A 26,926-nucleotide genomic window follows, 5' to 3' on the forward strand; every position below is an offset into this window, starting at 1 on the left:
GGAGTCTTCATACCATAGTGGCACATGTGGTGGTCAGGGAACAACTTTGTGAAATCGTTTTTTCATTTCCACTTTTATGCGGCTTCTGGGAACTGAACTCAGATCACCAGGCTGCGCAGCCAGCACCTTTACCCACGGATCCATCTCACTGGCCTAAGGTTTGTCCGTTTTCCCTTGGGCTCTCTTTGGTTTTGCCTCCATGTTTGTGTGCACTGGTCATGTTAGCTCCTCTGTGGTGGTCAGACCCTCTGTCAGGATGAGCTGCCCCTCATCCCTGGCCTCTTTCTGATGCCAGCAGAGACAGACCTGCTTAATTTTGATTATTTAAACTTGAGCCCATGTGTGACCTTTCACTTTTTCCTGTCTTTATTGACACGTTTAAGATTAGGTTCTGCGTAGCTCACTCATGCTTGTCTTCTGTGTTGTGCCTTCCCCTTGTATAAGCTCAGCCCTTTGATGAGAGTTCTAACCAGTGTGCACGTGTAATTACAGGATGGCTGAGTGAGTGTGCCATCTTGCCTTTTTTCTTGTGTCCCCTAGATCCCTTTTTTTCTTTTCTTCCCATTCTGACTGCACATTTTTTTACTGTTCTATTTATATACTCTATTGGATGAAAAGCTATACTCTTGTTATTTCAAAAGTGAGAATTCTAAGATGCTTGGTGCTCAGCATCTCAGGCACTCCGCATGAAACTTAGCATCCTTAGGGTCTCAGGCTTTTTGCCCAATTTCTGTTGTGCTGCTTTCTTCTGTAATTTTAACTCAAAATTTTGTTTTTGCTATTTTGACTTAAATTTTAAGACCTTTTTTAAAAAAAAGACAACGTTTCACTGCATAGCCCTGGCAGGCTTGGGCCTCACTGGGTTGGCCAGGCCAGCCTTCAACTCAGAGACCCGCCTGCCTCTGCTTCCCAAGTGCTGTGACTAAAGGTGTGCACCACATGCGGCAAATCAGACCTGGAAATTTTTAAGTAACTTAAGAAGTTAGTTATGTTTACTTGTTTTATGTGGGGAGGGCATGCACATGTGCTCACATGCATGTGAGGGTCAGAAGACAACTTCCCTCTTCCCACTCAGGGCCCTGGGGTGGTCCAGGCTTTGGTAGCACCGGGGTGGTCCAGGCTGCCAGCTTTGGTAGCACCTTAACCTGTTGAGCTGCCTCCTGGACCTAAGTAACTCTAAAAGGGAAATTTTAACAAGACAGATACTTTGTATATATCCATATGCTTAGCAGCACTGGGTTATCTTTAAATCATACAATCATGGGCTTCTTATTCCTGTGGCTTAAGGGACTCAATTTAAATTTACTATCCTAAATTTACAGTGGGTCCCCTGGAAGTGAATTCTTGCAAGTGGGTGATTGTTTCCAAAATATTTTGTTCCCATTGGCAAATGATTATTTTCCATGTATATAAATTATAGGCTAATAGGGCTTATTTGCTATCTGTCAATCTGTCTGCCATTTAACACATCCTGTTTTTCTCTTTGGCACTATGTCGTTTCTGATGAGAAGTCTGTAGCCGTTCTTACTGCCTTTGCTTATATTTCATATTCTCTCTGTCTCTGTCTCTCTCTGTCTCTGTCTGTCTGTCTGTCTGTCTGTCTCTCTCTTCTCTTGGTTTTTTAAGACAGGGTCTCTCTGTGTAGGCTTGGCTGTCCTGGACTCACTTTGTAGACCAGGCTGGCCTCAAACTCACAGCGATCCACCTGCCTCTGCCTCCCGAGTGCTGGGATTAAAAGGGTGTGTCACCACGCCCGGCCTAAACCATCTTGTTGTGATGTTTTATCATGGAGTGTACACATGTATTTATATGTACATGTATGTACAGGTGTGTGTGTGTGTGTGTGTGTGCGTGTGCGTGCGCGCGTGCACCTATGTCCTACAGCAGGCTTCTGGAGTACCCAGCAATCTGATTTTCATCACATTTGGAAACATTACGGCTACTACTCCTTCAGTGTTTTTGCCTCTCCTCTTTGGTGTCTTCGAGGGGCATTGTCTGGAGCACGTCACGCTTGTCTGAGTATCACTGGAGCTTGGCCCTAGCTGTGTTTCAGGCTTTGACGCTGACTTACGCCTCACACGGACAGGCTCCAGTGTGTGACCTAGTTGCCTTTTCCCTCCTTTCTCACTTTGGCTATGCATTTTGTACAGGTCAGGCAGGCGCTGTGTGTTTGGCGTGATTTAGGGTCCAGGCAACTGCGGTTTCCTCACAGGCTGCAGGGCTTCACTTTGGGAGGTAGCCAGGTAGGTAGCCCGAGGCCAGAAGCCCAGAGGCCTGCTATGCTTTTCTAGGGGAATTCTAAAGTGATGGCGCTCTGACTGGGTCTGATGCTGCCACAGTGGGCGTGGCTGCTCCAGGCTGCTCTGTATGGGGCCTCTGCTCTACTCAGTCAGGATTTAGTGTCTTCCCATGGGGCCTGGTCCTTGAAACATCTTATAGCTCCCTGGTCATGTTCTACCTGTAATTTTTGAGGCTTGTGCTTCAGAGAAACAACTTGTGATCCTCAGCAAATGCCACAAAATTCCCCCGTGCAATTTCTGCCGCCTTTTCTCTGTGGTAGCTTCCTCCATTCCAGAACTCTGCTCTAACTCCTCATGGCACTGGTTCTGCCACCAACCATTCCCTGAACTGTTATGGCTGCCTCTGCAACCCACTGAAGTGGCTGTGCTCTGTTTAGGATGCTAGCTCCGCATCTATGGTATGGGGGAAGAATGCCTCAGGATGGAAAGCCAGGCACTTGGGAGTTCAGTCTTCATTTTGCCTGTTCCAACGGCTCACGGTTGCTGTGGGCTGGGTGTTGCTTGCACCCTAAACGTTCACTCACTAGGGGCTTGCTCTTCAGGCTGGGGATGTGGAAGATGTTGAGACTGTTAAGGTAGATTACAGCATTAGGGTGCAGCCCTCAGAAGGGGTTAGTGTGGTTCCCTTGGGATCTTTGCTCTCCCAAGGCTGAACTGCTACAAAGACTAACTCCTTATCTGAGAAGAGGAAGGGGACAATGAGAGACCATGACCGGAGCATTCCACACACATCACAGCTAAACTCATTCCACTGTACAATAATACTCTTACTAAAGTTTCTATTAAAAAAAAAAAAAAAAAAAAAAAAAAAAGAAGTGAATCCAATTTCTCCCATGTTCTGGTTTTCTTTCTTGTCATGTGATCTCTGTCTCTCACACAAAATTCTTCCACAATGCTACCTACGTTGACATGAGGCTATGACCTAGCCCAGGGGACCCCCGGCTTCGGCCTTTCTGAGCTAAATAAACCTCTTCCCTTCAAGGGCTCTCCAGTCTCAGACACTGCAGTATAACAATGGAAAACAAACTAACAATAGCACCAAACTATCTGCCGGCCCCACCCGTGCCTGAGAGCAGCTGTCTAATCTGTCGTTTCCAGATGTCAAGTAGTCTGTGTGAGGCAGGAAGCCCGGGCCTTGCTACTTCCTCATGGTCAGAGGGCAGCAATGTGTGTTTTTTAACTTAATTTACGTCAATAGTCATCTCTCCCTTTGTGAGTATTTTGTTTGTTTGCTTTTGTGGTCTCTTCGTTTTCTTAGATTGGCCTCTGTGCCTTGTTGTATTTTTTTAATTAACTAAATTTGACTTTATCGTCTCTAATGGCTTTTCAGCTCCTAACTCATTAACTGTTACTTCCATCTATTGGTAGGGCTTGATACACAGGCTCCTGCCTGGAAGGTTTGGTCCCCGGCTGGTGGTGGAGTGGGGCAGCCTGGAGGAAGTGGGTCTCAGCTCTTGCCCCTGCTGCTCAACTCTGCTTTCTGCGTCTACCACACACTCCTGACACCCTGGTGTTCTGCCTTGCCTCAGGCCTGAAGGTGTAGAGCCAACTAACCTTGGGTCGAAACCTCTAAAAACTGAGAGGCAAAGATAAATTTCTCTCTCTAGGGGTTTGCCTGATGTATTTTGTCACAGCCATCTGCACCACCCCCTTTCCGATGCAATCCCCTTTCCTTGTCTTTCTTTTCATTTATTTATAAAGTTCTAACATGAAACTATGATCCTCATATTTTATTTTTAAACTTTAAGGATCTGTAATTAAGTTAGGACTGCAGGTCATATAATGCACACCCTGTGAATGGAGCTGGACCAAGTGGGCCATGCTCTACGTGAAATCCGAACAGTCTGAGGCAGCGTCGCACCACCACTTGCCTTTATAAAGCACACAGCCCCAGAGAAAACCTACAAGTCAACGGTGTCCCTCAGGCCCTGTGCTGCTTTAGTTTGTACTGGGAACTGGACACAGGGCCTCCACATGCTCGGCAGGCACTTCATCACTGAAGCTGCGCCCCTAGCGCAGTTAACAACATCTCTCCATCTTTCCCCTAAACCCTTGGCAACCACTGGTCTGTTTCCTGCCTCGGCGCACTAGCTCATCATGGGTGTGATGCACACCGAATCACCCAGGAGCTGGTGCTCTGTGATCGGCTCTGATTACTGAGCACCCAGGGTTCAGTCTCCGCCCTAGTTGAGCTTGAGCGGTACTTCCTTCCTTTTCTCATCCTGTTCATCTCTCCATTCTTCGTCTGACAGCATTGGCCTTCTCGCCCTTTGGATACCACGGACCACACTGCTAGGAGCATGTGTGTACAAGTGCCCGTGTGGGCACACACGTTCAGGGCTTGTGTAGTGGGACTGATAAGTCAGATGGCAACAAGACTGGCTCTTTGGGGAACCGTCAGACTGCACCTCAAGGCAGCTGCCTCACCAGCGTGTGCTGCAGTGTGCGATATCTTCCCTTCCTCCTGTGAGCTATCCTGGTGGCTAAAGCATGTCACGCCGAGACTCCTGTTCATGGTCTTATCTCAGGGAAGACTCTACGCTCCTTTATTGAGCCATCAATTCTCTCCCCTCAGACCAAACCCGTTTGTCTAAGATCATCATCGCTCATGTGTAATTTCTTTTTAAATTTTGATTTCTAAAATGAGCACGCAACATGTTAGGTTTTACTGTGGAAGTTTCAAGTATCTGGGGTTGTTTGCTTGTTTGTTTGTTTCTCTCCTTTCCTGCTCCTGGCTTCTCATGCCCTTGTCCCCTGACAGCCTCTTTTTTACTTTGATGCCACACATGTGCTATTAACCTCCGTACCTTGCTCACCAGCATTTCCTCCCTCCCGAAGACCCCCTCCCTAATTTCATTACCTATAACCCATCTCACTCCCACATATATACACATCCGTAAGCCAGGATCCAGCATGAACGAGGCCGTGCAGTATTTGTCTTTCTGAGTCTGGGTTACTGTCTCTCTTAGTCAGGGCTTCTAGCGCTGTGATAGACCGCCATAAACAGTCTGGGGAGGGAGAGGGTTAGTTCAGCTTACAACTTGCTCTCTGTCGCGTGGGTGAGCAGGGTTCGCTTTCTCTACAGATTGCAGCCTCATTGGAGATATAACTAAAAACACTAGTGGGCATGGTGAGTTTGGGTGGGGAGGAGAGACTTCTAGTGTCACGTTTCATTTGAGAAAATTAATGTCTGTAGGGGAAGAGACAAGTAGGAATCTTAGCATCGGTGAAGGAAGGAAATGGTTTGCTTTGTGACTGTCTTCCACAGAGACACTGAAAGCCGGGGGCATGGTGGCGAGCCTGCTCCTGGAAAGCAAGGCAACTCCAGACAGAATCTTTCAGAACCTGGGACCAGGGCTACACACGGTCCATCCACCACTCAGCTGGCTCGGTGCAGCAGATTCTCAGCTGCCTCCACCCCTCCCCCGGCCCCTTTCAGACTTCTGGTATACCAGCTGCTAGGAAGGACTCTGGATCTGGAGTAGACTCCCCCAGTCAGACGCTGGAAGGAGACAAGCAGGGTGTGAACAAGCACGTCTGTGACCAGCAGAGGCCACCAAAGTAGGTGCATGGGTCTCTTCTGAAGTCCAGAGCCTAGAAACAGGAACAGGGCAGCAAGTGGTGGGGGCAGCTGGTGCGTGTGTGACTGCATATTTTCTCCTGGTGGTAGTTGTTTCTAATTACAAAGCAACCAGGTATCCCCTGTTCTCACCGGGACCCTGCAAGATTTACCACACCATGTGACAGGCCTCTCATGTCCGGAGTCCTTTCTGCAGTCTGTGTTGAATGGTGGCCATTCATCAGCACAAGGCCTGGGGCAGTTAACATTTTTTTTTCCCCTTCAGAGACTCAAATATAGATAAATGGTTCAGAGAAAGGTTTCTCTAAGAGGAAAAGTTAATGTGCTACCAATTGGACTGAGACAAACCCTGGTGACTCAGAGGAGGTGGGGGGAGACTCTTAAACATGATTTACTATGCAGATCAGAAATATTCTTGGCAGTGGAAAGTTAGTACTGGAGAATTCAAAACTACTTGGCAACAGTTTCACCAAAAAAAAAAAAAAAAAAAAAAAAAAAACCTCCACCATCAAACAGTATCTGAAAAATCAAAATCTAATAATTGAATGTGCCTCCTAACTGTAGTAGGCAGAACGCTAGCCTCAGGAAAACAGGCTTCCGTGAAAGATCAGAGACTCCGGCAGGCGAGCATCAGGAGCAGGGGGCAGAGGTGGTATGCTGTGCAAGAAGTGAGCTTCTCCTAGCATAAAGAGCCCAGTGAGCCGGGGTTGACATCCCTTCCGTGGACAAGAGCTTGGAGGACAGGACAAACACTTGGAACATGGCAAGGCTCCCCCTCGGTGTGTCTGGAAATGGGCGTTGGCCTTGGAAGCTCCGCAGTTGTGGCATCCCCTGTGATACCCATGGGCCCTATGGCTGATGCCTGTTTCCTCGGCTTTCCCAGAAGAACTACAAAGCACAGGGGGATGCTCCGGCCAAGGGAAAGTTTGGGAGAAGGGTGTAAGAAAGCTCCTGAGGCTGGTGCTTCCGAGCCCAGTCACAGATGCTGAGACAGTCCAGGCCTGGTCCCAACCTGAGAGTGGAGCAGAGCACCTGCTGCTGAAGACAGATCAGCAACTTGGACACTACATGAAAGGAGCCTTCAGTGGAAGCTCAGCTCCCTTCCAACAGGCTCTCACACAGACCTCAGAAAGAACATTAGTGAAAAATTAACTTCAGTGTAAACACAGAAGCACACACCCCAAACAGTGGAGGTGGGCCAAGGCACAAGATAAAGAGATAAACGGCTTTATTGAAACGGGAAGGCATTGTAAGGAAACCAAAACTCAGCAGGGTGAGTGTTTGGAGGAGGCAGAGAAGACTGGCAGCTGGTATCACTCAATGTTTGGAGCCTAAAATACTGTAAGAGGGAAACCCTGTGTGCACAGAACCACAGCCAACAGGTGGAAATGACAAGGAAAACAATCTTTCTCCTTTTGGCTGACCTCTCAAAGAACAAACAAAAAATTAGACATTTTTGGGGTGGGGTGGAGCGATTATGGGAGAAATATAGAAATGCAGGCAAGGGGCCAACTGATTAATTCCGTGCAACCAAACAGACCATGAAAACTAGGGAGACAGGAACATCACATGGACAGTTAGTGGTGAGCAGTGGTGGTCACTGAGGGTGACAGGAGCATCACAAGACCATTGGTGGTGGTCAATGGTTGTCACTGATGGGTGGTATCAGTTTTTACTTTTCAAGTAGCTATTTTACAGAAACATTTATATTCCTCTACATTGAGGTATGATGTCTTCAAAATGCTGGGAAGGAGAGGCAGTGAAAGAGGAGGTAACTAGAGAGATGGACAGAGGAAGGGCCTCTGTGAGCTGCTCCGCGATGATGGAGCTGCTCCACGATGATGGAGCTGCTCCGCGATGATGGAGCTGCTCCGCGATGATGGAGCTGTACTGCAATGATGGAGCTACTCCGCAATGATGGAGCTGCTCCGTGATGATGGAGCTGTACTGCAATGATGGAGCTACTCCGCAATGATGGAGCTGCTCTGTGATGGAGCTGCTCCACGATGATGGAGCTGCTCCACGATGATGGAGCTGTTCTATGATGGAGCTTCTCTGCGATGATGGAGCTGCTCCACGATGATGGAGCTGTTCTATGATGGAGCTTCTCTGCGATGATGGAGCTGCTCCATGATGATGGAGCTGTACTGCAATGATGGAGCTACTCCGCAATGATGGAGCTGCTCTGTGATGGAGCTGCTCCACTATGATGGAGCTGCTCCACTATGATGGAGCTGCTCCACTATGATGGAGCTGCTCCACGATGAAGCTTCATCACCCTCTCCAACACTGTGGAATGAAAAGTTTGAAATCTTAGTGTGGGCAGATGATGCAGAGGGTAAAGATGCAGAGTGCACAAGCCTGCGAGCCTGAGTTCAGTCCTGGAACTCAAGGTGAAGGGAAAGAACTGATCCCACAAAGTTGTAACCTGACTTCACACACACACACACACACACACACACACACACACACACACACACACACACACAAAGTATTTTTTAATTTTTAAAAAGCAAACTAAGGAAGGAGAAAGAATGACAGGCAATTATAATATTCTACTCTGAAAAATATAATTTAAAAAACCTTCAAATAAGATGCTTCAGGGAGCATGTTACCAGTAGTGGCTTAAGAAGAAATTTTAAGTGCGAGCATCTTAGCAACAGCAGATACAATTTAAAGCACGATTAAAATATCTTAAAAGGGACTTTCAAAGTATTTTTTAAAAAGTAGTTGTATCAACAGTTGCCTAGCAGAGAAAAAGATGCAGAGACACACAGTCTGTCTCTGGAGACTAAGTTAATCCCAGCTCCAGTGTTTGACAAAGATAATACAAAATAAGGAAATACAGGTCAGGTTCAGAGAGAATTAACTTTCAAATCCTAATGTACGAATAAAATAGCTTAAAGAACCTCCTGGTATCACTGAGCAAAGTTCGTTCTACCTTAAGACTGAAAGGGTTGACACTGGAAAATGTAACCTTCCGATGTTGTGTGTCAATGGCCCCTTCTAATGGTGGCCAGCAGGCCTTACATATCAGCTGAAGTGCATTTGGAAAGGCCGTGCGCGCAGCTGAGCTGTGAGCAGAGGCTATGAAGCCAGGAAGGACAGCATGTGAGGGGACAAAGAGGTGTTGGGAAGTGAGTCAGAGGGTACATGAGACATCAGAAGGTTGGGGGGCATAGAAGGGTACAAGGGGGTCAGGGACAAGGGGGACGGAAGAAAATCAACAAAAATAATTTGTTTGAAAATGCCAGCATAAATATCTAAATCCAGGCATGCTAATTTAAATTTTTAAATAAAAAAGTCTTGGGAAATATTATAATCGGAGAATGGCTCCTTCCATATCATGATTATACAAGTGACAGCATCTCACTGGACCCAGGAACGTGGGCAGCATTTCTATGAAAATCAGAAGAAAGGCCGGAGTCAGCCTGAACCGATACTTTCCAGTGCCGAGGAGGTCTGAGTCATTTCATACGCGCTGAACAGACATCACGGATGTAAGTGCTGGAAGGGGGAAGGTCAAAAGCTCACTTCTATACTGATGACGACTAAATGACATTAAATAATTGATCCCCGAGGGGACTAATGCTAAAGTACAGAATTTAAAAGTAACCCTTAGTAAAGGGCATAACTTTAAAACTGCTAAATCTATGCCAGTCCGTAACATTTCCATATACCCAAGAACAAATGTGTGCGTACGCATTGCCACAAACCATTTCAGCCTTCCAGGGAATGAACACATGCACACACACATATTCACACAAACACACATGCACACATATGTATATGCACCTGCAAACCCATACACACATATATACATACTCACACACACATACACACATGCACACATGCACACATATGCACATGCATACATATGCACACACACACACACAAAATCAATAAAATTCAAGACAAAGGCCAATAGATGGGACAGATTCTACATTGATCTCTGAAATACCTTGACAAGAGCTCTTCCAATGCAGGATAACACTCGGAGTAGAGTCTGAGACACAGTTGGGGTGGACGATGGTGGGAACGTGGCCTCCCGGGCTGGCCAGTCGGCCTAATTTAAGTGAAGGCGACATCCTCACAGGCGTCTCTCCAGAACATAAGTCTATAGTGCTGCAGCCAGCAAAGGTGGGGACAGAGGAGACTCTATAACCCTCCATACACTCTCTCTGTGGACACCCAACATCTTCATCTGTGAATTAAAGTGCCCGTGCTTCCCTGTTTGGACTCTCGTTCTTCACTGGGAAACGTCAACTTCCCAAGCAAAAGACAACACAGGCGGACAGGCCGTGCAGGCTGCTCTCGTCTTTGAGACTATAAATATTTTGCCTTCTAGAAGGGATTTCCTATCATAAAAACTTCAGCTCTTCCTAAGTCTGTGAAAACGAACTATGTCATTCATGATAATTACTAAATTGAAGTTATATATGAGAAAATGGCTGATAACATTTGAAAATCAGTCTCTTGGGTGTTTACTAAAGACCAATATAATGGATGGATGGGGGAGTCCAATTCAAAAACAAAAGTAAGGCATGCTGCCAGTCAAAAAATTCAATTCATGCCAGGCGTCGTGGTGCACATCTTTAATCCCAGCACTCAGGAGGCAGAGGCAGGTGGATCTCTGTGAGTTTGAGGACAGCCTGGTCTACAAAGTGAGTTTCAGGTCAGCCCCATCTACACAGAGAAACCATGTCTGTGTGTGTGTGTGTGTGTGTGTGTGTGTGTGTGTGTGTGTGTAGAGAGAGAGATACATAGGTATAGACATACATATATACACATATAGACATATATATGTGTCAACAGGCTCTTTTGTTTGCTAAAAATCCTATACTACTAGATGTTTACAAAGACCTGTGGGAGATGCTGCAGAGGGAATTGATATAATATCGCAAGGAACTTACAGGGTAACTAGAAAAGAAGGTAAATAAAAAAATAAATGGTGTAATTTTACAAAATGACATTTAAAAAAAAAACAGTTTTAAACCTGGGACACAGCAGACACAGGCAGAGTAAGTGAGTGGGTTAGTTAGTGGAGAAGTGGAAATTAAAACTGCAGCAAGGTGTCACTCCACGGCTGTGAGAAGTCTTCACACAGAAATGGCTGACAACAGAAACCGTTAGCAGGATGCTGCATGCCTGGGACAAGCATGCATCGCTAGGGACGATCACGGGAGGCAACCAAACACACATCCACGCTCTCCCAGAGGTTTCCCTTCTAACACATGCCCGAGAGAACGTACAGTGTCTACATGGAGGCACAGGCAAGAGTAGTGCAGATGCCTTATTAGACTGACATAATCAGGCGTTGGGCCGTGAGGAACAAGTTACCGATAAGCCAAGCAGCACGGAAGTCAGATGTCACAAATGGAAAGAGTACACAGTGGAAGCACCAGGGTCAAAGGTCAAACTCTGCAACCCCTGCCTGCCTGTTCTGCAGCAGTGAAGCTAACAGAGTCAGAACGTGGCTCCTCCAAGACTGTGTGTGGTCAGTGACTCCCTGGAGATGTACAGCAAGGGGGGCTTGTGGGTGGCAGGCGCGTCTGGACCCCGAGTGAATGGTGGTTGGACAGACCAGCTTATCAAACTAAACACGTAGAAGCTGTGTGACGTGTCATACTTTGTAGATGCTTAGAAAATGTAAAATTAGAAATAGTAGCTATTTGTACCAAGGGTTTGCATTGCTCCAGGACCCTTTAGGTTGGTGAATATCAGCATAGAACACAAGTTCACCAATAAGTTCTTGCCATGTGGTGAGAGGACGCCATGGTGGTGAGAGGATGAGAGGACACCATGGTGGTGAGAGGACGCCATGGTGGTGAGAGCACGCCATGGTGGTGAGAGCACGCATGGTGGTGAGAGGATGCCATGGTGGTGAGAGCACGCCATGGTGGTGAGAGCACGCATGGTGGCGAGAGGATGCCATGGTGGTGAGAGGACGCCATGGTGGTGAGAGCACGCCATGGTGGTGAGAGGATGCCATGATGGTGAGAGGACGCCATGGTGGTGAGAGCACGCCATGGTGGTGAGAGCACGCATGGTGGTGAGAGGATGCCATGGTGGTGAGAGGATGCCATGGTGGTGAGAGCACGCTATGGTGGTGAGAGCACGCATGGTGGTGAGAGGACGCCATGGTGGTGAGAGCACGCATGGTGGTGAGAGGATGCCATGGTGGTGAGAGGATGCCATGATGGTGAGAGGATGCCATGGTGGTGAGAGCACGCCATGGTGGTGAGAGCACGCTATGGTGGTGAGAGCACGCTATGGTGGTGAGAGCACGCATGGTGGTGAGAGGACGCCATGGTGGTGAGAGCACGCCATGGTGGTGAGAGCACGCCATGGTGGTGAGAGGATGCCATGATGGTGAGAGGATGCCATGGTGGTGAGAGCACGCATGGTGGTGAGAGGATGCCATGGTGGTGAGAGGACACCATGGTGGTGAGAGGACGCATGGTAGTGAGAGGACGCCATGGTGGTGAGAGGACGCATGGTGGTGAGAGGACGCCATGGTGGTGAGAGCACGCATGGTGGTGAGAGGATGCCATGGTGGTGAGAGGACACCATGGTGGTGAGAGCACGCCATGGTGGTGAGAGCACGCATGGTGGTGAGAGGATGCCATGGTGGTGAGAGGACACCATGGTGGTGAGAGGACGCATGGTGGTGAGAGGATGCCATGGTGGTGAGAGGACATCATGGTAGTGACAGGATGAGAGGATGCCATGGTGTTGAGAGAATGCCACGGTGTTAAGAGGACGCCACGGTGGTGAGAGGACGCCACGGTGGTGAGAGCACGCCACGGTGGTGAGAGGACGCCACGGTGGTAAGAGCACGCCACGGTGGTGAGAGCACGCCACAGTGGTGAGAGCACACCATGGTGGTGAGAGGATGAGAGGACGCCATGGTGGCGAGAGGATGCCATGATGACACCATTGCTCTGTGGAGAAGGAAGCAACCTCTGGTCACAGCATCTGAGATTCAGACTGAAGCACGAGAGGACCCACATTACAGGCCTCTATGCACTAGTTTACAAATGCCTGGGGACTCCACATCCAAAATTTAATTACTACATGAGATAGAATATTAGAAGTGTAGGGGATGTTTTAAATTAGGCTTAAAATGAGACTGGACTCTCACCTTCAGCACAGTAAACTAGCTGAACCAGGACATACATCCATCCTGGGGCAATATGGCCCCAGACAGGTGAGGGTGACTTCAGACATCTCTGATGGGACCCTCGTTTCTACACTGAGACACATTTCTTAGATTGGTTGCTTTTTATCATTCTAACAGATTTGTTTGATAGGACAAATTAAAAGGAGGAATTATTTATTTTAGCTCACGTTTTTAGAGGGTCCAGTGCATCAAGGCAGAGAGAGCATTTCCTACCAGGCAGGAAGCAGTAAAAGTAGAACGCAGAGATTGTTTTTCTCTCACTCTTGTCTTTCCAGGTCCCCCGCCCACGGGACGGTGCTGCCCACATTCATGATGGGTTATTCCTTCGTGAAAAACCCTTCACAAGGCACCCAGAGGTGTGACTCACCCATCTCCTAGGTGACTCTAAATCTAGACAACGTAACAATGAAGATTAACTAGCATGTCCCTTCAGAGCTTGGAATGCTACCATATTTCTTCCAGAATGTTGCTCAGGATAAGAACATGCAATTACCTTAGAGATAGTTGCACATCACCAAGAGCTAAGTGTTAGGGCTCCCCTGTTAGGGCTCCCCCAGATTCAAATGCTGCAGATGGGCCTTAATGTGGTGGAGCTGAGAGGTAGCATGGAGGTGACACAGTCAGGGGAACCCTGGAGGTGACGCGGTCAGGGGAACCCTGGAGGTGACACAGTCAGGGGAACCCTGGAGGTGACGCGGTCAGGGGAACCCTTGGAGATGACGCAGTCAGGAGAACCTTGGAGGTGACGCAGTCAGGGGAACCCTGGAGGTGACACAGTCAGGGGAACCCTGGAGATGACGCAGTCAGGGGAACCCTGGAGATGACGCAGTCAGGAGAACCTTGGAGGTGACGCGGTCAGGGGAACCCTGGAGGTGACGCGGTCAGGGGAACCCTGGAGGTGACGCGGTCAGGGGAACCCTGGAGGTGACGCGGTCAGGGGAACCCTGGAGGTGACGCGGTCAGGGGAACCCTGGAGGTGACGCGGTCAGGGGAACCCTGGAGGTGACGCGGTCAGGGGAACCCTGGAGGTGGCGCGGTCAGGAGATCCCTGATGAATACTCATGTTGAGGATGGCATGGAGACGTTTGGGGCTGGAATGGGGGGTCACAGGGGTGGGTAGCTTGTGAGTTACAGCAGTCTCCTCCCCTGTGAACAACACTGAGTCACTCAGGCGTTCCACAATCCAGGCACCAATGTGCTCCTTAGGTGTCTCTGCTCAAGTGTGAGACCACCTTCCCAGCCCCCTTCCCACCGGATCCCAGAGTGCAGCACTGTTCCTGATCCACCCCAGACTCCACTTCTCCCCTCTCCCTTGAGATTCCAACTACACTGGCAACCTCACAGTTGCTTAAAATATGGCTGCCCCTGCCCTTAGACGTACGTGGGAGAAGCAGCAGAGATGCTCAGCAGTTCAGAGGACCGGCTGCTCTCGCAGAGGACACAGTCTTGGTTTCCAGCACCCATCTGGCAGCTCGCAACTGTCTGTAACTTCAGTTCCAGGGGATCTGATGCCCTCACTTGGCTTCTGTGAGCACCAGGCATACACATGGTGCACATGCACACATGCAGGCAAACATTTAGACACATAAAGCAGAAGTAAATCTCTCTTTAAAAAGATCTTTGCCCCTGCCCCTCCTTTCCCTTAGATGCCTCAAGAGCTAACCCTGGGCCTTTTACTCTAACTTTGTCTCTATTGCCCCTGTAGCGATGTAACTACCCACTGTGCTAGTCTTTATTTTATTCACTGATTTCTTTTGTGGCCCTAGAACGTTGCCTGTAAAATAATAGATTTAGTAAATATTTATCACATAAACGCAGCGCCTTAAGCCAGGCGTGGTGGCGCACACCTTTAATCCAGGCACTTGGGAGGCAGAGGCAGGTGGATCTCTGTGAGTTCAAGGCCAGCCTGGTGTACAAATAGAGTCCAGGACAGCCTTGGCTACATAGAGAAACCCTGTCTCAAAAAACAAAAACAAAACCAACCAAACAAACAAACAAAAGTGTCACCTTTTTCTACGTCTCTTTAGCTAAGTTAACCAGTGACTGTACCGTTACCATTGTGGATATTTCTTTTCTTTTCTTTTTTTTTTTTTTTCCTTCCACCTATACAACCTTCCACTCGGGAAATATTAATGAACAGTGTTTTGACCATCAAAACCTAGAATGAATGTTCCAAAAAGGCTCCTATGATGACCATACTAGAAGACAGCTTAGAAATCAGCCTGGACCCTAGTTTCCCATCTAGTGGTTTCTATGAACGGCGGTGGTCCCAGCCTCACTGTAGCACCTCCTTCTCCGTCCACTTCCCTTCCTGCAGTACAGCACACACCCGATCAACACCGTGAGGAAATATGACAAGTGAACCTGGGAGGCCCTTTCCTTCCTTTAACTCAGACTCCAAACAAAAGCCTGAAAAATCACGTGAGTGAAGGTTGTGCCCTTCATTTGGCACTGGGTTGTGAATGAGTCTGCTTACCTCATATGACAGTGGAGAACTGATTTGTGATGGTAACTTGGAAACTGGTGATGCATCTACGTGTGCGTGTGTGCGTGCGTGTGCGTGTGTGTGCATGTGTGTGTTTGCATGGTGGGGGGGCACTGGATGTACTACTGGCCTCACACAGAGGGTGGACCACGCAGTTGGGGGCTAAGTGTTCCTGGGGAAGGTGAAGGTTTTCTGTGTGAGTCACCGTGTATGGCTGGGGCCGTTAGCATGGCTCCCCTGCCACCTGTTGCTTTGTGTTTTATTTTTGTCTCCTCTGTTCTCTTCTCATGACCTTCTGACTGGTGCCATCCACGAGACTATCTGATGATTGCTATGAGCTCTGCTAATGGTTCCGGTACCCCGGGATCCCCTAGGTCGTCGGTAAGACAGTTGTTCTCGGTTTAGGCAGGAATCTCCAGCCAGCCAGATCCACCCTGAGGTCAAGATGATGGTTAACTTCATGTGTTAACCAAGATACAGACTGAACACGTCTATGAGGGCGATTTGGTCAACTGAGTAACACCAGTGGCCCTCGGCAACATGGGACAGCCTCATCGTCAGCTAACATCTGGATAGAATGGCAAAGCCTCCTGGCAGGAAACCCTTCCTCTTGGGCTGCTGGGGCAGAGACGGTGGCCTCTCCGGCCTTCGCCCTTCTTAGGCCTCTGCCATGCATCCTCGCTCGGGTCCTGGGACTTCTTGGTCTTTGTTACCAACTCAGACGTGGCCAGTGCTGAGCAGATCCTGCAGGCAGAGTGCAGGCACAGCAGGCGGAAGAGCCATGGCTTCAGTACAGTCTGCATAGCCGTGAAGCCACGGAGAGAGCCCGGGAGGACGGCGTCTGGCGAGAACTCGGCTAACTCCTCTCAGCACATCTAGAGCCTTAGTGGGTTGCTCTCCACACTGCTCCAAATACCTAGGGTCACCGTGCAGGACACTGCCTTTCCTACCCCGCTACATCCTGATTCCAGCCCTCAGTATAGAAATCACACAGACAGTTGACTGATCACTACAATTATACAAGCCCCATGAGGACCAGTTACCCTGCAGCCCCTTGACTAAAACATCAGGATAGTCCAAATTCCCACCTCAGCAAAAGCTTGAAAGTGTCCCCAAGTGCGAGGACAACACAAGGAAGGGACCACAGGCTTTGTAAGTCCCCCCACTCCACCCCCAGCCCCCACAGGGCAGGCATATGCAGGGAGCCACCTGTAAGGACAGGAAAACAGAGGCTTTCAAGCCTGCAGAGTGCCTAGAAAGTTCCCTTGTCTGTAGCCAACCCCCTCCCGCAGGTACTTTGCTTTGGGAAAACCGTGGGCATCCAGAACACAGCCTCTCGGTGCCATAGCCTCCAACAACCACACTCTACAGTGCGGCCAGGGAGAGAAGCGTTCCTTTCCAGCAGACATTTGCCTCCTGTGTACCAGGTCCCTGCCATCCGTAGCAGGCTCTCTCCCATCTGTGTTTTCATTCCGTCTCTCTGTCTGCCCTTAATACATGCTTGCAGCTACAGGAATGCGGTGCTCCGTGACAGGCCTCTGCAAGCCCGACGGACTTTGGCCCAGTCTGATTCACGTCTTCTCCATCCAAGATTAAAAATAGAGGCTGATCCACTCCAACCATCCTGAGAGATTAAAAGATTTCTAAGCCAAAACAAGACCTGAGATAAAGCTGCCTACGTGTTAGGGAGGAGGCCGGTGGGTGCCCCTGTGCCAGCAGCATCCGGGAAGGGCTCCTGTAGCTTGCTTGATGGGACTTGTCCTGGCAGCCTGTAGCCTCCCCGGGTCCTGTTACACATGTGCGCAAGAGGGAACGGAGGCGCCTGTGTACACAGCCCTGGATGCCCTCCACACCTGCTCACATGGCTGCTGTTCCTGTGTGTCGTCAACTTGCCCTGTTGGTCAGAGACACCTTTAATAAGCTAAGAGCTCTTCCTAATCTGTTCCATTAAAAGATATTTTTTGAGAATCTCATACAGTATATATATAATTACAATACCCCTTCCTATTCCCCCAACTCCCCCAGATCTCCTGTTCCCTCCCTACCCAACTTCATGTTCTTTCTCCCCCTTAAATCCAGACAAAAACAAAAGAAAAAGGGCAAAAGCACAGGGGGCCGACTGCTCCCAGCATGCAGCCTGCCCCCCAGCACAGTCTACACTATGCCTCAGCATCTCACGTGGGACTGTAGCCTTCCCCGGGGCCACGCTCGGGACACAGGGAGGGCGTGAGTGCTGGCCATGCGGCCCGGTTTCTGTCCACTCAAGAGACATCGGTGAGTGGTCAGTGAGTGAAGGTTGACAAATTAGAACGTGTATCCCTGGCTTGGAGGAGGGTCCAGAGGAGGCGGCTAGCTCAAGGGGACCCAGATATCAACAGGAGAGAGGACCCCTGTGCCCTTCCCCCACCACCTCAGCACCTGGGCGGGTCAGAGGTCAGCAGAGGGAGGAAGACTGGTGGCAAGATGGATATCTGGTTTTTGGTTTTTTGCTTTTGTTTTTCCAGACAGGGTCTCTCTGTGTAGCCTTGGCTGTCCTGGACTCACTTTGTAGACTAGGCTGGCCTCGAACTCACAGCGATCCACCTGCCTCTGCCTCCAGAATGCGGGTATTAAAGGCGTGAGCACCAGGATGCCCAGCTTGGCTGGCAGGATGGGAAACCACCAGATAGACCAGACAGTCTTGTCTTTTTTTTTTTTTTTTTTAAATCATAGATCATATTTGTACAGGAAAAAATTCTTACAGTTCTGGTAGCAGCAGAACCTGAGTCAGGGGAAGTCTTGCTGGGTCAGCTCATGGTAGAAGGTAGAATGGAAGCATGCAGGAGATGGGAAGCCAAACACGTGTGTGAGCACACACATGCACATGCACACATACATACACATACATACACATAAACACATGCACACACAATACACACATGCACACACACATATATATGCACACATGCTTGCACATACACACACACACACACACAAAGTAAATATGAAAGAAAAATCTACTGTCCAAGCAGGCAGCCCGACACAACTGTCACCCCTGCTGCAGTTCTAGAGGCTGTGTGTGGGACTGGCTTCTTCCTCGATGCTTCCCTCCTTGTCCCTGGGGGCTGCCATCAGTTTCTAGCATTTCTTCCCTTTGGCAGCTGCACGAGTCCAATCTGCTTGCGCTGCCGGGATGATCCTCATCCCTCTGTGTTTATGCCCCCTGTCGTAGAAGGCCTCCAGCTGTGGTGCAGTGAATGTCACTCTCCTGTCGCATGGCTTCAATGCAACTTGAATTTCCAAAGTGCCATTTCCTAACCAGGCCACACTCACAGGCACCAGGGTAAGGACTCCAGCTAAGCTTTTGGGGGTTCTATTGAACTCACGAGAGCTGCCGGGCACTGCAGACATGAGCACTCTTCACGCGGCTTCCGGTATGCTATGCAGGACTTCGTGTCCATGTTGTAACTCACTTTCCCCGTCTTCCCGAAGCTGTCTGTCCTCAGTGTCGTGTGTGTGTGTGTGTGTGTGTGTGTGTGTGTGTGTGTGTTCCACACCTTTCCGTGTGTAATGCCTCAGGGACTTTAGTCAGGAACTTTATCTAACCATCCCTGTACCCTCTGCATAAGGAAAGCATAAATTCGATGGTTCATCTTACAAGTCATCCTGATAAAATCATGGGAGTCCAGATGTTCAGTTGAGTACCGCCTCTTGGCAGGTCTGAGACATTTTCCAGAAGAGATTATCTTTCCGTTTGTTGACCTGAACAGAATAGCTGAGTCTCATGTGACCCTCTGGGGGCACAAACAGAAGAAGCAGAGGAGGGGGAGGACTGACTGGGGCACAAGCTGAACCCACACCACGGAGCAGAACTCATACTGTCAACCCAGACTGGGATGGTCCCACCGGCTGCTGTGGGTCCTGGCCTGGCCTGACTACGGGCCTTTGGGCCTCTGTGAATCAATGCTTCTTCATAAGTCTCCTTTCTCCCCTACCCTGCTCCATCAGGTAGCAATTGGTGAAGGAGTCTTGGAAAAGGGTTAGTAAGGGGGCTATTCTGTTCGGAGGCCTGGCACTGGTGGGCTGACGGCTCTCTCCCTCAGGAGACACGTGTCTTGCTTCTGGAGTGTATTGCCTCTAAGAAGCCACATAAAGGGTAGGACAACAAACCACACACCTTTAACTCCAGCCTCTATTATCTGGCTTTGGAAAGAGTCTGTGTTAGCACCATAAGTTACACTCTGGTCTCGACTCTGCCCCACACAATGCCAGTGTGCCCCTTGAACAAACTAAGCGTCAGTTTCCAGGCCAACATCTTGTGGGCAACCCTGACCGTCTCTGCCTCCCATGACTGCCTGCCGGGAGGATTCTAATGAGCCGAGGCACCGAGAAAGGCCTCACACCTGTGAGACAGGTAGCGCAATTGACGCTGGCCAGCGCGGTCACCATCACTCTCCCTCACTCCAGCGGACAGCTTGATCTTTGCCTAGGGGAAATCAAACTGCTGATGGGTTTCCGTGACTTCCTCAGACGTCAGGAAGAGAGCCAGTGGCCTTTTATAGTTGAGTTCTAGAGAAGATCCGTGAGAGCCTCTTCGCATCCTCGAGGTCAACTACCACATACCTGACAGTGCCCACGGCTCTGACGTGCCCTGTCACGGAAGACAAGAGGTTACCGGGAAGCAAAAGTCACCGTCGCAAGAGAAGGCGGAGCAGGGGGATAGCAGTGCATGTCTCACGGAGGAATCCACAGATGGTGATGATGTTCTTAGTGCAGCAGGGCACCTGAGGCCCGAGAAAACAAGACTTTGGGTTCCTAATCCTAGGCCACATGTCTCGTCTGGTTGGGCAGAGCTCACACAGACGTAGCCACCCCAAGCTCTTCCCATCACGAGGTTTACCTAACTGCCCTCTAGCCACCTTCAGGGACTTGCCCTTTCTTGGCCCACATGTTGCCTGGGGCGGGACACGTTGTAAGGAGGGTGCCATGGTCCATTCCCAGCCCTTACTGGAATTGGAGTTGTTGAAAACCAGCCCAGTAAACAGCCAGCCGCACCAGCACACGTCAGCAGCTTCAGGGCTCTGCTGTCAGCAAAGGCACAACTGGGCCAATGCTCTCACAGCTGCCATCTTGTCACCGAGCCAGCCTTGCGTCTCTGTCTCCAGGCCAATGGCAGCGAGGCCCCCACAGCCCTCACCTGGCTGCCTTCGGGAGCTCCCAGCATTTCCTCAGTAAAGCAGCCTCCCAACCCTGACAGCCGCCCCCCAACCCACCCACCCCAAGGTTTGGCGTTCCTTCCTGGGGTTGGGCCGGCAGAGCAAACGGTACGGACAAAGGCACAGAAGATCAGGACCCTCAAGCCACCTCTGTGGGAGCTGGAGCGGGCACTGTGTCCTGTCTGAGCCTCCAGTGGTGGGTCCCTGACAAGAGCGGCTGGCTTGTCAAGTCAGACATCAGCAGCAGGCAACAGGGATGCAGTAAAAACTGAGCAGAAGATGAAGTGAGACGGCCACAGAGACAGCTCAGTCAGTGAAGGGCTTGCCACGCACGCTTCAGTGTCTGAGTTCAGATCCTGGAACCCGTGTGGCAAGCTGGGCGTAGCGGCAGACGCTCATGCTCCCACAGCTGGGGAGCTGCGGACAGCGGGTTGCTTGGACCCCCTGCCCAGCCAGCCCAGCTTAGGATCCTACATGGAAGAAGAGAGACCACGCCTGCAAGTTGTCGCTGGCCTTCGCATTATGTACTTGGCATGTGCATACTCCCCCCAAAAAACAAAAATGTATGTAATTTCTTAATGTTATATGGAGCATGTTATATATGAGCATGGGGGGAGAAGGAAAAGGGGAAAGGGTACCCCAGAGACAGATGGGGGGGAGCTTAGAGAGAGCTGGATGCAATTTTTTTTAAAGCCAGATGGCTCTTGAAAAAGAACAATACACAGATCCCTACACACACACACACACACGCACACCTGCACCTGAATTATATGCACACACATGCACCTGCATAACATGCACATGTACACACACATATACACATAACACACACATACGCACATGTGCACATGCACATACATGCACACACACCTGTGTAACATGCACACATGCATACATCGCACGTGCGCACACGCGCACTCACACACACAACATGCACGCATGCACACACACAGCTGGGAACCCATACTGTCCTATTCCAAACATCTGAGAGGGAGCCAGGCTTAGCGTCTCTCTCTTAAGATACAGACACAAGATGATCAGAAAATCGGGCAGCCTCGGCTAAATATAACGTTTGAGGGCAGCCTCAGCTAATGACAGCATCTCAAAACCCAAAAATAAGTAAATAAAATAAAGTAAACAAAGATCCATGAGAAGAAACCAAGGCCCGTGCTAAGCCCAGCAGCGATTCCGGGGTCTAACAAAGGCCCAGGGCAGCCTCTCTGGTTTCGAGAAGGAACACAGGGATTCGCTGATGGAATCCGAGCCACGCGTGGACACAGAAAAGACTGTGACGCAGTCACAGTGACTCAGCAGACATGGCAGGGAAGCCATGAGGATGACTGCTCTGCACCAACGTAGAAATGTGCCTAAGGCAGACCCCTGCGCTCTGCGGGGTCTGCACCCGGGACAGCTGGACACGTGAGCCCATATGTGAATTAGTCAACAGTCTATTCTCCCCCATGCCAAACCCAGATGCGATTCTCCCACTACACATGTAGGAGGCGGCCACGGTGAAGTCAGGAAATTGTCCCAGGGATCAGGGGTGCACAGTGGCCATCATTAGCAAGACAAGAGCATGTGTGTGCACACATGTGTGTGCATGTGTGTGTGCCTGTGTGCACACATGAGTGTTGTGCATGTGCGTGCATGCATGTGTGTGCATGTATATATGTGTGCATGCATGTGTGTGCGTGGATGTGCATGTGTGTATATGTGTGTGCATGTATATGCACAAATGCATTGTGTGCATGTGTGTATGTGCATGCGCATGTGCATATATATGCGTGCATGTGTGCGTGCACATGTGTGTGTCCCTCTGTTTGCCATGCACTGGAATAAGAGCACTTGATCTTCAGATCTTCAGAAACGCCCATGACAAGAAAAAGCTTAGCAATTGTTTCCAAGCTCTAACAGAAAAAGTCCCCAGCTGACCCCGTGTCTGGGTCTGTCCTAGTCTTGGCCCTGGCCCAGCCACATGTCTGAGCTCTGGGTTTCTCCTGTCTCCAGAGGAGGCTCAGAGTCGTGGGAAGGGGGAAGCTGCTACCCAGAGTAAGGATCAGAAAGTCCCGGGACGCGGGTGGTGGTGATGCACGCCTTTAATCCCAGCACTTGGGAGGCAGGGCAGGTGGGTCTTGTGAGTTCAAGGCCAGCCTGGTCTACAAAACGAGTCCAAGACAGCCAAGGCTACACAGAGAAACCCTGTCTCCAAAGCAAAAACAATCAACAACAAACAAAACCAACCAACCAAACAAACCAAAAAGTCCTGGGACACAGTAAAGTGGAGATGACGTTCCCAACAGACCCCAGTGGCGGATCCACGTTTGTGGCTTGGTCACATCTCCAGAGTGATTTTCAGGTCTCCGACCCACTCACCAGTCTCAGGGACTCTCAGCAGCCACCGAAACGAGGCCCCCAAGGATCTGCACCTTGAGGGCCACAAAGATCTCCCTGAGTCATCATATCTGATCCAAATGAGACCAGAAGGCAGTGTGGTCAGTAGCAGGATCTGTGCACTGGACGCATGGGAGCTGTGACACTTGGAGTCATCCAGAGTGACCTAGACTTGGTCTCTGTGGCAACAGTGGGCTGGGGGGGCAGGGGTCTGGCTCCTCCAGTGCCAGTCCAGTGTCCGGTGGCATTGATCCTATTGACTACACCAAGGGCAGCAACAGCGGGCTGTGCCAACAAGCTCCCTCAGCGACCCACACCTGCCTTGAGAGCCACAGCTGCCAGCAACGTGGCTGGCGGGAGGGCGGGCATGGGCTGAGTCAGCCTTTGAGATTGGGCGAGGTGTGCTGGGGGGCAAGGGGATTCCTCCCTGGTCTGCTCTCCTTTCCTATGTGCAGGGTACACGGCATGGGAAATGTGTCATCGCTCCAACGGCCTGGCTCTTCTCCTGCAAGGCCAGGCCACTCAGCCTACAGGCAGGACGGGGGACATGACATGTGAGTCCTACAAGGACTAGTATCTCAGTATAAGCCTCCCTGAAAAGCTCAGGCCTGTCCGAGCTCTGGTCACCTAACAGCCTCTGTGTCCGGTGGCTCTCCTTAGGAACATCTCTCTATAAAGTTTGACCATCGTTGTGGGATGTACTGTCTGGCTTCCTGTGGCCCCCAGCCCATCAGGATCTGTAGGAAGTAACCAGGGACCTTGCCAATGCTGTGTCCATCTCTATCAGAAGCAATGGCAACAGACCCACGCACACCACACACACACACCTCCACACGCATCCTTCTTGGAGAAGGAAGTCCCAGGCCATCTGGGGTAGAAAAACAGCCAAAGGGTCCCGGGATGAGCGACCAGCCACAGCCTGCCCTGGCCTCCTCCGACAATTCTTAGGGTGTAAAAGACAATGTACTTTTAACCAGCTACACCAATTCCAGGCAAAGCCCAGCCCTGTACCTCACACCAGCCTGGTGTGTCAGGGAGAAAGAGTCTTCAAATTTTGTGAATCACCCTATCTGATTCAAGCGAGAGCTTAGGAGGATCTTCAGGAAGCCCATTGCCTCAGACTAATGCCCTATTGCCTCAGAAATTAATTTATCCCCTGAGCCTTACATTTGCATACTGCAGGCGCCCTGCCCCTGCAGGCCACCCCCACCTAGTAAGGCCCAAGGAAGCCGACCCCAAGTGCTTGGGATTCCTCAGGGGTTGGCCCTCCCTTTCTCCTCCCTGCCACACCCAACCTAAGCTCATGGGTTCCAGTCACAGACAGAGAGGATCCTTGAAGCCTTGGCTGGGTCTCCCCGTCACCGCCCGGATCCTTAACCTCTGTTAAAGACCTCTCTCCATTCTCCTAACGCACCTCCTCCTGCCCCCCGCCCCGCTGTCCCTCAGCTCTTTGCTCCCCACATGGGAATGTCTGTGAGTATCAACTCCCATTGTGGCCGGCAATCCCTGTCTTGTCTTCCACAGAGCAGAGCACTCCTGGACACCACATGGATGGTTCTGGAACATCTCTCTGTGCCATCCCTCCTCCTTCAGGCTTCTTGTTGGCAGAATAACATTCCCAGTGTGGAGACCACTTGGGGAGCCGCACGCCATCCTCACCTCAGTGTTCTGAAGCCCCAAGGGCTATGTCTGCAGTCCGTCCCGTGCCGATGCATGTAGGAGCCAGGTTTGCAGCAACCAGAAGCCTTATAAACTGTGCCGTCTGGACACCTCCTTCCTGCCTGGGCTTGGGAGCTAAACTCTAGACTTTGTCTCTGCCGCTGTTACCTTTCTTAGACGGTCTGCCATCACTTCCTTGTCATCCAACAGTTTCCTGTTAGGGTAACAGATTAGACCATGGTCGGGGTATGGAAGAATCTAGCCCTGTCGGTCTGCAGTTCACATTGTTCTGCAACACAGATTCGCTTGCTCATTGCTTTTTGAGCAGAAAGGAAGTTAAGACAGGTCTGGCTACGGGACCTACCCTGGCCTCGAACTCAGGACCTTCCTGCCTCAGCCTCCTGAGAACTGTGACATCAAGCCTGTGCCACCACATTTACAGCTTTAGAGACCATATGAACCAAACCCTTCATTTGGTAGACAGAGAAACCAGAGCTTAGATGAACCAAAAGGCTGCTGGGAGGCCACAACTACTTGTAGCAAACGCCATAGTCCAGATAAGCCAGCACCCAGGTGCCCCTCGGGGATTTACGCAGCCGGGAAACTTCCAGCACACTGCCGGGAGTCCACAGCTCATGGGAGGAAGAAGAAAAGAGGTGGATCTTGCACAGCGAGGACACTTAAAGGCCACAGCCATCCGCTGCTGGTGAGAAAAAAAAAAACAAAATGAAAAAGCATCTTAGCCACAGGGTGAACTAGTTATTAAACCTGAGACGGAGCAGAGCTCAGCGGAGTGCATGCCACGGTGCAGAAGCCGGAAGCGAACGGATGACCATGAGGCAGGTCTGTGAGCCGCTCAGAGCCAGCCAGCGCTCAGTGGCGTCCAGAGCCCGGGGTGGAGGTAGCAGATGTGAGCGCTCACACATACAGAGCTTATTCTGGAACTAGAAGTGTTCTGAGATTAGGCGGCGAATTTCACAACAGTGTGAATTTTTCAAACTGCTGGATTGTATGTATGCCTTAAGATGCTCAGGGTGGCATTATGGGATGTCAGTGACATCTTAATGTGGGAAAATACCAGGTTTGGTACCCAGGGCCTCACTTTAATTAAAAAAAATAAACAAACACCTTGCTGCTGGTAGCCAGGGAAGGAGATGGGCAGGCCATAATGAAGGGGGGAGGGTTAAGCCTGCCCCCTCGCTCCCAGCCCACACACAGATGCAGAAGTGTGCAGGTCCCCTCACACACTGCCTTTCTACCAATGCTTTTCACAGCCTAGTGCCCCCTGGGTTGCCAGCCTGTGTACCCACCTCTCTGTTTGCTCTATCTGGAGCTCAGGTGAGAGTGTCTCTGTGTGCCCCCAAACCCAGAGAATGGTGTGAGTGGGCCTGCTCTGCCAAGGAAGAGAGAGGGTCCTGCTCATCTCAGGACACCAGCTCCTTGTCAGTATGGAGGAGCATTTCCGGTCACTTCCGGTCAGTCCCTCATCTGCAGGCGGTGCAGGCTTGCCTCTGTCCATCTGTGTGGTGCCTTACAGAGCACTGAGTGGCAACAGCCAGTCCAGGCACCAGATGGTAAGGGGCTCAGCTCTAGGGAGATGGGGTGAGGGGGGGCAGAGGCGAGCGCACAGGAGGAGAGGAGAGGTGAGGTTTTTCCAGGAATCCCAACAAAGAGGAGAGGCAACTCATGCTGCTCCAGAGGAAGGAAAAAAAAGACACTTCAATCCCAGACTCAGATGGAAGCTCGCTGCTTTCATGTCAGCCTGACTGATCCTGTGTGGGCGGAAGGCTCCTGGCAGCACGGCTCCTGGCAGCACCCGTGTGTGGGTGGTGTTCTCAGAACAAAAGTTCGCTGCTGCCACCAGAACCAGAACCTAGGAAGGGCTTCTGTCCCTCTCCTCAGCCACCATGGTAGGATAGCCCAGGTCCACACAGCAGACACAATACACCCTCTTAAGAGCACACACACATATACACACAACACCCGTACCACACACCACCCACACCACACACCACTTGTACCACACAACACACATACCACACACGAACCACACCACAAACCACACACAACACAACACACAACACAACACACAACACACATACCACACACGAACCACACCACAAACCACACACA

The sequence above is a fragment of the Acomys russatus genome, chromosome 8 (assembly GCF_903995435.1).
Source record: "Acomys russatus chromosome 8, mAcoRus1.1, whole genome shotgun sequence".
NCBI lineage: Eukaryota > Metazoa > Chordata > Mammalia > Rodentia > Muridae > Acomys > Acomys russatus.